At 33.1% G+C, this 13757-nt stretch overlaps 1 long non-coding RNA gene across 1 annotated transcript; it reads right to left on the bottom strand.

Moving 5' to 3' along the window:
- LOC127869271 (uncharacterized) lies at positions 1–7661 on the bottom strand. The gene is made up of 3 exons (XR_008044499.1): positions 7113–7661; positions 2869–3872; positions 1–2311 (listed from the first exon to the last, which is right to left on the bottom strand). It is a non-coding gene; the product is annotated as an uncharacterized LOC127869271 (long non-coding RNA).
- Between the last annotated feature and the right edge of the window lie 6096 nt (positions 7662–13757).

Below are 13757 nucleotides of genomic sequence, written 5' to 3'. Positions count from 1 at the left end.
TTTCTGATTTCTTTGCGTTTTATTTCTGCTTATTAACACAACACAACGTTTCCAAAATGTTTGTCAAATACAAGATACATGCGAAGCCCGCAATGGGCCCATCCCGCGAAAGCCAGCAATAATGCGACTTGTATGTTCGGCCGTTTAAGTAAGACTGTCCTTCATACAACGCAGATGCCAATTTATACAATAATGGACAAATAAATTGGGTGACGGCTGTCTGGATGATTGACTTTAACATGAGTTGAATTACCTGATACGGGATGGCTTTATGTGTGACTTACATATCTTGTGCATATATATGCCAATAATTAAGCGAGACCACGTTTGTTTAACTGTCACCTGTCATTTAACATGAAAATATACACAAATTAACAGTGTTGCATGTGCTTACAATAGACATAACAAATTAGTGAACCCAGCCATGGGCCATAACTTGGTGCATTTTTTCTTCGTCTAATTTGACGACGACATATGATGCCCATTTATGCATTTCTTCATGAAGACAGATATTATGTATTCAGTTACACCGAACAAGGAATATACATGAAATACACCAATTATGCGACATGAAATACATCAATTATGCGACAAAATAAATGCGTTTCGCTTTACGTAAAAATTAACTAATCAACTGTCGGATGTTTACCAGGACTACATACTTGTTACTTCCGACTAACATAAACACAATACTCATGTTTACAAATCGGTTAAAATAGACACTTGCCGTGCGAATATAATAATATTTGATACAGGGGTAAGTACGCACTGAAGATATGCGAAAACTGTAGATAGGTTATGCAGACTTTAACAATAGCACACAAAACCTAAAATTTAACGAACATCAAAATGTCTCGAATATAAGTTAATATAAAGTTGATACAACCTTTGGCCTACATTTCTTTAATCAAATCATGAAGTCGCAGCCTTAGTGTCAATCGAAAAAGGTAATTTTTGAAAATTGAGTGAATGCTTAGTACTGTATATGAAATGGTTAAATGTGCATCCAATTATGTTATTTATTTATTAAAGAATATAATATTATTTAAACACTTACCTATACATCGACCCACCTACTCCACATGTTTACACAAACGCGATATCGCTATAAGTTATATACTAAAGACGTTTGTTTGACAATCATTACTTTGGTTGTCAGTTTATTTTGCAGAAACGTTTTAAAAGCAATGGCATTGGTATTGATCCAAACCATCGGCGTAATTCAGATGGAGATATCGCTATTAGGTATGCAAGCATATGTATGTATTTCATTACACCAACCAGCCCGTCCGACAAACCGTTCTCATAACAGCATTAACCAATCTAAACAAGATATTCAAGATGGCCACGAGCCGCTAGTTTAAAATTTAGGCGCCATATTGATCGGTGTGCAAAAATAGTATAACATGCTATCATGTCTTTGAAGTCAAGTACTGACAACAGCTCATACAGAAAAACAACAGGTGTAAAAAAGACACAAAAGCAATTTCAAGAAATAAAGTATCAATTCATACAAGGAACATACATTGGAATTATCCAAAAATTCAAAGGAGACACATGAAAGATCACCAAAAGATTAATCGTGTTCAATATAGATTGAAAAATGCCTTTACCTTTTTACGGTCGTGTGCTTGAAACTAAAAATAATTTGAAGAAAGATGGAAAAACACTTTAAAAAAGTCCTTATAATATTTAAATTTAGCTAGTATTTAAGCAGAAACAGATATCAACTGTTTCCAAAATAATAATACAATTGAAATGCAAAAAATCTTGCGGTAATATTCCAAAATTTTCAAATATAGCCAGTGGTTTCAGGCAAAAAGTAAACCTGCCTTTAAGGGAGCTTTTTGAGAAAAATGTTTCAGTTATTTGTAAACGGCGATGACGGACAATGAAAATCTACTGACAAAAAAAAAATCATGCCAACATGACCTAGACTGTTTTATTTGTAGCTATAATTTAACATCTAACATGACGAGTTCATTGTAAACGCAATGCTGACCAACAATTACTTTATTCGCAGTTTGACTATAAAACACTGAGCGCGGTTCTTCCAATCCATTCTCATGTGTTGCCAGTACTGTCAATTTCTGCCTGCCTTCGTAATCTAGCTGAATGATGTTGTTGGATTTTAAACAACACACTAGGACTTGTCCATTGTAGGTTACATGCACAGAAGTCTATTCCATGTTCTCTGGGTCTGTAAACGTTGACAGAAGAGTCCCGTCATTTGAAAGAGTAATGAGTCCATCGCTGTATACTCCAGTCACGTATATCCGTTTTCCATCTAGCGACACGGCACACTTTGCAACTGGAATGAAATTGCTGTTATTACGACCGGAATGTTCTCGTGCAGCTGTTTTAACGAGTTCCCTATGGACACATAAATTAAAAATTATAATTTAGGCTTTGTGTTCATTTTTCTGATTTTTTTTAGATATAAATTCATTCGGTTATTTGTAATTATTTGGGGATCTGAATTTCATTTTGCTTGTTTATCAGATACTATACGGCAATAATGATGTAATTGTGTGTATTTACTAAACTACACTACTGACCTTAGCTCCAATTAATACATTTGCTCAATCAAATCGTCCATTAGTGGAGTATGAAATACGATAATAATTTTTTTTTGCGATGCAAACCTGAAAGAATTTAAGTTTTAGCTAAAACACATATGATTATGAGCTGTTTCTTAAACCATTGTTTAAATCTTTTAATAAGTATGGAACAATGACATATATTCCCGTAAATCCATAAAAAAAAATAAGGGAAAATAAAAGTACTGATTCAATGATGTATACAATTTAAAACAGTCGGGAACAACGTATGCGCGAAATTTACACACACAGTCGAGTGAACCGATACCTGATAGCTCCTCGGATTTGTGCTCGTAAATTGTTTTAAAATATGCCCCAGCCAGTGTGTACACATAAAGTGCTGTACCAGATGTTATGTACAGTTCATTGTCATGTCGACACATCCCGAGACAGAGATGAGACAAATGTTCATATCGAGCCACCTTGAACTTGTTATTATGCACATACACAAAATACATCATGTGTATGTTCTTATCGTTTTAATTAACCATGATAATCAGCTCTGACTTATTAATGCGAGTTATGCACTGGATGTAACCTTTAAGTACATTACTATGGATAATTCTAAAATTACGGTCTAACAACTTTATTTTTCGGTTAAGAGCGTCGCCGATTACGTACTGTCCGTTATCCAATTCGCACATATCTTGTATAATAATGCACTCATCATCGCCCTCCTCCTCTATCAGCGCATCATACCGTCTCGCACTTATACAAGTAAGTATTCTATTTCTCGGATTCTGCAATATTGTCTGCCCGATTTCTTTAAAGTCCATAACGCATTTTTCAAGACTCTCATTTGATTGAATGATAAATCTGCATTTCTGTTTAGCAGAAAGGTTTTGCAACAATTTTTCAGCTTTCTTTAATTGTGTGAAACACTTATGCTTCGCAATAATCAACAAACCACTGTCCTTCAGTCCCATATCATCAATCGCCTCTCCCAATTCAGATGTCTCTTTACATAACAGCGCACTTAGTTCGGCATCCTTGTTTATTGATTGTTTACACTCGTCTCGTAACAGTTAAACTTCTCCTATTGCGTCATTTTCGCGTACAATTATATCGGAAATAGTTTTTTCTCGAGCTGCTTTTATTTTTGATAATATTTGCTGGTATGAAGACTCTAATTCTTTGATATCGTCTTCCTTGTCGATTCTTGCCGTATTTAAACGAGTGTTTATTTCCTTCAAATTCTCTTTCACATTGTCCGCATCATAAAAATTGGCAACATTACACGAGTCTGTAATCAATTTAACGTTAGCGCACGTTCTGAAAATAAACACGGTGTAATTGTAACATACGATTCAAGTAGAAATTACATCTAAACAAAATACCTTTAAAATAAACATTTGAACTGAGTGATTATAACATTAATGCTTCTACAATACATTTCAATATACATGTAATGCTCGAAACTAACGTAACTTACAAAATAATAAATCACAAAACCAAAACAAACTAATATACTTTGCAAATATGTTCGATTTTACGCTATTATGAATGTAAGAAATTATTTTAAATGTAGAAACGATTTTACGCTATTATGAATGTAAGAAATTTGTATTAAATGTAGAAACATTGAATTGTGTGCCAACGTTCGTACTTACAGCAAAAATATACGTAATACAGGGCGATGCCACAGAGTTTGGTGTATTTTAAAGTTTGCTACTCAATTTATTACCTTGACAAGTTTGAACATAGGAACTAAAGATTCCAAGTATACATGTAGCAACGACACAAATATTGAAAAATAAAGAAAGGCTTAGAACACAGTTATTCGGGATAGAAAAGTTTCACGAATTAAACAATTGGAATTGAAGCTTGCACCTATGTTCATGCAGATTTAACTTCAATTAAGCGATCCACATATTGTCAACATAGTTCAATAAAACAAGAGGAACAATTAAGCGACACACATGTTGCCAACATTGTTCAAGACAACAACATAAACAATTTATGTTTTTGTTTGTGTTACAAACAACATTAGTATTTTCTAAATCATTTCACCTGATGATGCTTATTTACATCAAAAGACTATGAATTTAAGTTGTTTACTTTTGCGTAACATGGATCCATGTTTAGACTAAGTTTTGTGCAACGCATATTTATATTGAACATAAATCATTATAACAAGTTATTAGAGTGTGTTTGAACGCAAATATTGCAGACGATTTAGCAAATATGTTTAACATTGTTATATCTTAAAAAGAATTGCAATATTCAGTCACCTTAAAAGGAATATTTCTTCCAAAATTTTTTTTTCTATCACACTAGTGTACGGCTACATAAGCCTGGCAACGGTTCGTACTGAGACATTACGCCTCAATTAAGTTTATCCACACACTACAAGGACTGTGTAACGAAGCGCAAATGCAATGAACGCCCTGCTAATACTAAAATCGAAGAGACAGCAAGTTAAGTGGATTCTGGACATGACAATACAATAAGGATTTTCTAAAGCTTTCTATTCTTTACGGTGTTACCTTTGTTATAGAAATACATTTTGGCCATAAACCATAGGTAGTGGAAAAAGGGTATCAATAAAGGTTTTAAACGAATAAGAGAGCCATGACGGTCCTAAAGACCTTAATCGCTCACCTGAGTTTACTGACACCACTTGCTGAAGACTTAGCATGGTAGAAGACTTGAGATTAGTAAAATAATAATTGGATACACCTAAATAAACAATAAATGTGTTCATATGGAACGTATTCCCCAACATTCCACTTGTGTTTCGAAACTATGCTTATGTAAAACACAAGCTGTTTATGGACTTTTGACCTGTATTTGTGACCTTGACATCTCAGACAATGAGACAGGTGATACACAAGACAATCAGTCTGCTCATGGTATTAATTTGAGGTAAGTTGTCTTAAAATTGAATAATGAATGTAAAAGTTACAGCCTGGGCACGCTGATTTATAGCACATTACCTCTTAAAGTGACTCTAACCTTTGCGGTAGGGAGACAGTTTAAACTATCGAAATGCCGTGCTCTGTATCTTTTTAAAAGTATTATGACTGGCACAGTTACACTCCGAATACGCTGTTTTCATTGCCAAATTTGATCTTTGAAATGTGACATAGATGAGTGTTACAAGTGATAGGTCGTCTTTGATCAATTGCATTTGTGCCAAGTTATTGTGAAATCCATCAACATATGGCAAAGTTATGGTGCGACAGGACTTTTCAAGCTGTTTAATGTCATATTTGCCATTCGACCTCTCTGTGTATCCTTGACTTTTATGTATGGAGAGACTTATTCAAATGCGACACGTCGACTTATTATGGTTTACTTTTGTGCCAAGTTGTTTTAAATATCCCTGAATATATAGCAAACATATGGGTAAGGCAGGACTTTGTAAGCTGTTTTATGACCTCTTTTGAGCTTTAACCACTTAGTGTGACAATGAGAAAGGGAGACGGGTGCTATATACTACATATCGTTCAATGATAATGGTCATTTGTGCAAAGTTATTTTGAAATAACAACATATTGAGGGATTTCAAAATAACTTTCACAAATGACCATTATCATTGAACAATATGTAGTGTATAGCACCCAAGTTATTGCCAAGACAATAAATTGTGTAGAGAGATATGACTGGACAAACGGGCAGTGCTACTGCAATATGCCTCATTCTTCCAAAGGGGACATTAAATTAATATAACCTCGAAAAACAATAACATAACATGATACACACAAGTAAACTGAACTAGGATGAATAAAATAGCAGTAAATAGGAAGTAATTGTGGCAAGCCAATATTTAATATTAAGAACATTTTACTCATCTGTCAAATAAGATTACTATAGTGGTATCAAGGTTATTCTCAGATTACCTGGTGATCTAGTGTTGGAACGCACGTGAATCAGATTCGAACTAGACCTAAAAATTGTCAAGATAAACATTCTCAACATGTTTCGTTTTCATTAATATTGAGTCATAATTGTGGCCTTTGATGTGGTAACTTTTTTAAAGTTTGGCTTGGCGACCTTGTTTTTTTACGCACGTGCCCAAGATGTCAACTTTGCCTTAAAAGAGTCCAGATAGGCATTCTGACGATAAGATGAACAATGTTGCCTCTAGATTGAAGGTCTAAACAACAACGACGTACACCGTTCACCGGGCATAGCAAGACGCCGGACATAGGGTGTGACAATAGTTTACATGGAGAAAACTGTGAGCTAAAAACGTCAACGGAATGTAATTGAAAAAATATCACATAAAAACGTGGCACTACAGTTGCATCCTCAGGAGATCATTCTCATCTTCACATTTTGAAATGCGTTTGTTTCACTTTCATAAACCAATTAAAACGATTTATATTTAAATTATTTACTTTAAATTTAACAAGCATATTGAAATTGCAAATATTTATAACCTACTTTATTTAAGGAATTTATCTCAAGACAGATTTCTCGAGATACTGACAAATGTTTGCGTTCCTTATATATATATAGTTAGCTTGTTGTACAAATACTCAGTATATTTTCAGTTTGATGGCTTACCTGTGATGCAACGACACGCAACTGTAACAGCATAACTGATCGTGATTTTCACAGAAACATGCAATTTTCATATTCTCGTGTTCAGGACATCTGTCTATGATAGAGCATTTTAACAGAGGCCATTTTTCAACGTCATCTCTTCCAAGGACAACATGCTTTCCATAAAGTTGCGTGTGTGGAGAGATGCATTTTTCGCACAAAAAGGTTGCACACTTCTCGCAGTAAGAACTTGCTTCGATAGACAAGCTGCGTTCTTCACATGCTGTGCAAATGTAATCCAGAAACATATCCGATCCCTTGTGAAGAGAAGACTCCACGGATTCAGCCATTTCCTGTATAAATTTATTTTATGTCTAAATATAAAAGAACGATACATAACGCAATTAATAACGAGCGATTTAAAACATATACGGTAGGTACTTCAACTTCCGCGAATTCATGCCATTGTTCATCACAATTGAAATTCCAATATGTTTACCACCTACTGCGCAGTTTGTGTGTGTTTATCGGTTCAATATGAAACACAAATGCGCTGTGCTGTTACACAGATTGTACACTCGTATAATCTCTGTGTGCGATATCTTACAGGAGCATACTAATAGTGTACTCGCACGTCACTTTATTAAAGGGATCTTTTCACGCTTTGGTAAATTGACAAAATTGAAAAAAGTTGTTTCAGATTCGTAAGTTTTCGTTTAAGTTATGATATTTGTGAGGAAACAGTAATACTGAAAATTAACCATGCTCTAATATAGCCATTATATGCATCTTTTGACGATTTTAAAACCTAAAATTTTTAAAGCGTTGCAACGCGAAACGATTGAATAATTTGGAGAGTTCTGTTTTTGTCGTTAAATTTTGTGAAACTACGAAGATTGCTTATATAAGGTATAAAATACGTCACGAATGTGTACTCGGCGGAATAGCTCAGTAGGCTATAGCGTTTTTACTTCAGGACTCTGGCAGGACTCCAGGGGTTACTGGTTCGAAACCTGCTCCGGGCAATGTTCTTTTCCTTTTTTTATTTTTTTCCTTGATTTTTTACTGGAGCTTTTACGATCCAATGTTTACATTTACCAATATAAAGCATTTAATGAATAAGTTAAAAAAAATGCCAAAATCTGTGAAAAGGCCTCTTTAAGCGTTTTTAATCAGCAAATTTTCAGCGACAAAAGCGCGTGTCTTGTTTAAATGATGAATCTGTCATACACAATACAAACATATGAACACAATATTTTTTAAAAGCAACATTATGATTATCTTCATATTTAATACCATAATTATATATGTACTAGTGTGCGTTAAATGGCGTGAATATGAGCAAGTTGTTTAATATTGTACGCATGTATTGCATTGCTTTCGATTGAAATGTTGATTGATAGGTACATATTTGCAGTCTCGGCAACTATTAACACAGTGTGACACGCAAATATACATTAAATTAAGAAGATTGCAAATAAAGCAGTTTTTACAACGAACCAGATGTATATATACAAGAATTCAGCAAAAATATAGTTGTCAATGAAATGGTAATTTGCATAGCGTAACTCATAATATATATTTCAAAGGCTGTTAACGGATGCTAGATTTCCTATCTTGATATCCGTATATGATATTCGGCAATGATGTTCAAAATTCGCAGTCACGTTTGTTTATTATTTTTATTAAACTTCATTAATATCTAATAAGTTTAACTGACTGTATATGCAATAAAATCGCTTCCAATTAATTCTTACCGACCCAATCACTAAAATCGATATGAAAATTTGTGGAAAAGATCTGGCATTTTCGCAACATAACACTATATTAATATATGCACATATTCAACACATTCATCAACCATCCTGCATATATCGTTACTATAAGTGTTATTGTATATTGCGTCGGTTACCCAAAGCTAAACATAAAGGCAAGGAAGTCATGTTTTTTTTTATTTTTTATTTTTTTTTATTCAATCAAACATACATCTCGTATACATATGAAAACAAGGTTATACATTAACAACATCTACATATCAATGATTGTTATTAAAGTATGATCATATTATATACAATTTCTGCATAAAAGTTGATGTCAATTTTAGAGATAATGCTAAAATATTAAAAAAAATAAATGAAAATGTGAAGGACGATAGCAAATTTCTTAATGAGTTTCAGTAGGGAAAACAAGAAAAGGTAAGACGAAAGGAATACTACGATATAGGCAAGATCATTTTAGAGTGTGACAAATTTCTGCCATTTGTTTTTGTGTAAGTCTATTTTATTTCTTTCAAACGCTATTATTTCTTTCAATTTTATTTTCATCGTGAGAGCTTTTTTGAAAATCTCAATATTTAGAGATTGGTGTCTATTTTTAACACTGAATATACATGATTTCATAAGAATGAGTATGTAGGTTATAACCATATTATTTGCACCACCTTTTTTTTCTCAAAAACTATGTCAAGCACAATAAGTCATGTTTTTTATGTTATTATAAAATGGTGTTGTTTTGGGCTCATAATACTATTATCAACATACAAACATGATGAATTTATTCGATGTTGTTGAAACATCAATAATTGATATTGTTAATTGGTAGAATACGAAGTACAAATATGCACACCTTATGGGCATAATATATTGTGACTTATTGTTTGTTGTGCAGCCCTATAAACATAACTGTGGTGTGAGAGCACCATCTGTTGTTAATGTGTGATTCGCATCTCAATCGATCATGTTATGGCTCGACTAGCTATGCGTGGAGACCGCATGCAGTGGCGTGTAGCCCTTATGGATGAAATCAATAAACATGAACAACATTGCATTTGTTAGCCTTATAAACGAGCAATATCGTGTATTTAATTTAATTTGTATACGAATATTCCGAAACTAAATTACTATCCGAATAGCAACCCAGTGTCCGGATAATACGATACCCGAATAGCCAATGCCAACTGTATTATTTTATTCTTAAATATTGACTCAAAAATAAAAAGTTTGTATTAAGATCTTCATTCAAAAAATATATTTAATGCCAACATGAAAATAATTTATAGAAAAATACACATAACGTAAAATAGTCCAGTTAACTAATACCTTAATCCATTGATTTATGTCTTATTTTTCCCTCACACATTTTTTGTTTCTCGTGTTACCAATAATGCATGGGTCCTTGTGCGATCAGCATATCTCTGTAATAAATACTTCTTCACTTTTCTCTTTCATTCGCACATTTAAGGTGTTGACCTTTTGCAATTAATAATTGTATTTTGAATGTACATTATTATTTGACATATTCGTTTAAAGCCACGCACGTGTTATCAATTTTAGCATAAGATTTGCGTTGTTATACCACATTTCGAAATCACATGGGTTGCCTTGTTTGATGCCTTACCTGATTTTGGGCAGATGAAATAGATATTTAATATAGTATTTGGTAAATATTACAATTTTTCATTTATAAACTTTTTTCTAACATTTTCTTCCAAGAATATTGCTTACACCGTTTTTTGTGAAATTTTCTAAGACCGTTTTACGTGAAAAAAACGTTCTTAGAAACTAAAAACATTTTTTTTTTCAAATTTCGTTCGTAAAACAAAACTGTTCTTGTTGATAGTGACCTCACAACTACTTTCAATTTCCTTTCTTTACTTCTGGGAGAGGTCAAATCTTTTACATAACTTAATACATTAGGCCCTGGTTTATGGATATTTAAAATTTCATTGGTTAATTATAAATAGAAATTCGCATATGCTCAACAGGAAGGCGGGCAAAAAGCACTTTCATTCTTTGAAAATGTGTAAGAAAAATTGCGGAGTACGATGAATGTTTTCTGATTATTCTGACATGGATTCTGACCTGCCTTTCTATGGATTTGATGAAGTAGAGTTTGAAAGTAATAGAGATTTGTTAATTGAAATTAAAATAATTTACTTCGAGCCAGAAATTGACCGTTTTAAATCAATTTGATGTAGAGAATGGGTGGACATAGGAGTCCCCCATTAACAGGTCGTACAAAGTTGAACGTTGAAATGGGAGGCAGGAGCCATTAAACTTCTTGAAACTGTTAATTGATGATGCCTTAATTAATTACCTTGTGCTATTTAACTATGCTTTTGCAAAGTTAAATGGACCATTAAAACAACACTGAAGAATGAGAAAATGGGAAGAGGTAACATTTTCTGGAAATTTAAATGCTGACAATGGCAATATACATATAGGGCTGTTACACAGGTCAGATTTATTAATCTCTGCTAATAGTTAGATTTTAAATGATTATTTTTTCTTTGAAACTAAAACTTGTAACACAATATAAATTAATTCAATATTAAATTGCTTTCAAATATATTGAAACTAAAGGTTACTGAACATTACTTGTCCTCGTACATGCTTTACTACTTAATACACATTTGCAGGTAAAAAACCAAAACAAAATCAAAATTTTAAAACTACCATCATAATTCACAATCAATGACAAATAAGGAAAGTATAGAATTTATAAACTTATGTCTTATAATAAATGAAATGCATCCTTTTTAGATAGACCACCCATATCAGCCTCAGACTTTCAACGCCATCGCTGCTCTCGTTCATTCAGTCAACTGTCCGATCCCTTAACATTTACTTCAGCATCAACTTCCCTGTATCTTGCAAATAGGTTTTCAACGCCATCGGCGCTCTCGTTCCATTTTAACACCACCCACATGGTCCTTTTGCAGAATCGTTCTGTAACAATTTTTCAGCTTTCATTAAACTATGCCGCTCTTCTGCTCAGCTAGTTATTAAATCACTAATATTTTTTCGCGAAAAGTTTTTTACAATTCTCATATCTTGGTTCCAAATCCTTTATTTCAGTCTCTTTTCTTTTCGAGCCGTCTGTGTCTTTTTTTTTACCTTTGTTCATCATTTTTACATCGTTTTGAATTCGGAAAATGTGTCTAAAAAGAAGTTTAACATCTTCGCAAGTCTTGCCAAGATTTGTGACGCATGTATATACGTGTGTGTGTTTGAATTAAATATTCCTAGTTAGTTCTAGTATAAATAACATTGAATGTTTATTTCACTGAACAAGTCTTTGTTTGATACTAAGCATACAAAGACATTAATATTTAAAGAATGTGGATTCTGTAAAAAAAATCCGAACATAAATATTCTTCTAATGACGAATCGCCCCTGAAATTAAAACATGTCTGCATTAATTGAGCATATACGCAGGTACTTTATAACGCAACTTAACTTTTCCATGATATAATACTCAACATGAATAAAACGTTATTCCAAAATAAAATATCTTTATATAATACAACTTTTTTGTCCTTTAAATGAATACTTTTGACACATGTTTGAAGCGGTAGTCAGTATGCATATTGTATTTTTTCCCACTTAAGGTTTATCATGAAGATTGTTACGTATTTAGTATTTATATATTTGATAAGTACCTTAGTAAATTTAAATGCACCTTTGAGCATGTGCATTAAGTTACCAAGTAATGTTCCCCGTAAATTGAACGTTATCTCTTCAAGCAATCAAAAAGCTTATAAAACTTTATCAAGCTGTTGAAAGAGACTATAGGATTATTAAAAGGCTATTGATTTCGTGTGGGGTGATAGAAAAATACGCTGTTATTGATTTTAAATTACGGTTATACGATGCAAGTTTTTATAAACATACGGTTGTCGGTTAGCCACATTATTCGTTTTGCGATACAATACATCTAATAAGTTGAGTTATAGCAGAAGGACACGTATATCACATACAGCATCGACACAGCACGCTATTTGATCGTTAGCATAAGACCTCTCTGAATGTTTTACCAAAAATATGCCCTTATTACAGTATGATATGGTAACATATATTTTTAATTCGTAGAATACTCAACTTTGTATTTTTTAAAATAGTTTTAGAATCGTCAAATTTTGCCACATTTCATATTCAATGCTGGAGTTATTTCCTGCACGGGCAATAACTGATTAACAATGAACAACATTTTAAGTCTTGAAAAGAATCTGTTTGTTCAAAATAAAATTGATGAAAAACTTTCCGTTTTCTTGAAATTTAATTGCTTCATTCGAAGTATTCCATTTGTATTTAAACAGAATTTCAGTGAGATAACAGCAGTCACTCAGCTCGCACTTTTTTTGGTCAAGATCAATCGTCAGCCATGCCATACTTGTTATTGCATTAATATCATCGAGAATTATTAAACAGTTGAAAACAATAAAAAAGAAAAGAATATGTATCGTCAATAATCTACCGAAACTAACAAAGATATGAATTATTAAGTAAATATGTATTGCTTGGATACACGTCGGATGTAAGAAGTGCACGGATAGTGTTTCATCTTCATTGGGCGGCGCGTTAAGGACAAGCCAGAAGATCTTTCGAATTTACCGGAAAGTGACTGGGATTTATAATGGTGAATTTCGATGTAGTATATGTACAAGATGAGAGTTATTTGAGCACTTATTCAAGAGCGAAACTGGTATTTATAATAGATCAACATTGGAGCTATTACGGTCATTGCAGACTTGAATTTTCTGGATCTCGAGTCATTGCTTTGTATTTTTGAAAGGGCAATGTGTGATATGGCAACGGAAAGACTGTAATCAGTAGCCATTTTTTTTCCATCAACCTAAGTATGCAGTTTTTCTGACCGCACTGGACC

This window comes from Dreissena polymorpha, chromosome 2 (assembly GCF_020536995.1).
Source record: "Dreissena polymorpha isolate Duluth1 chromosome 2, UMN_Dpol_1.0, whole genome shotgun sequence".
NCBI classification, from domain to species: domain Eukaryota; kingdom Metazoa; phylum Mollusca; class Bivalvia; order Myida; family Dreissenidae; genus Dreissena; species Dreissena polymorpha.
Note: the sequence above shows the minus strand (reverse complement) of the source record. Positions and strands in the feature narration are given on the sequence as shown.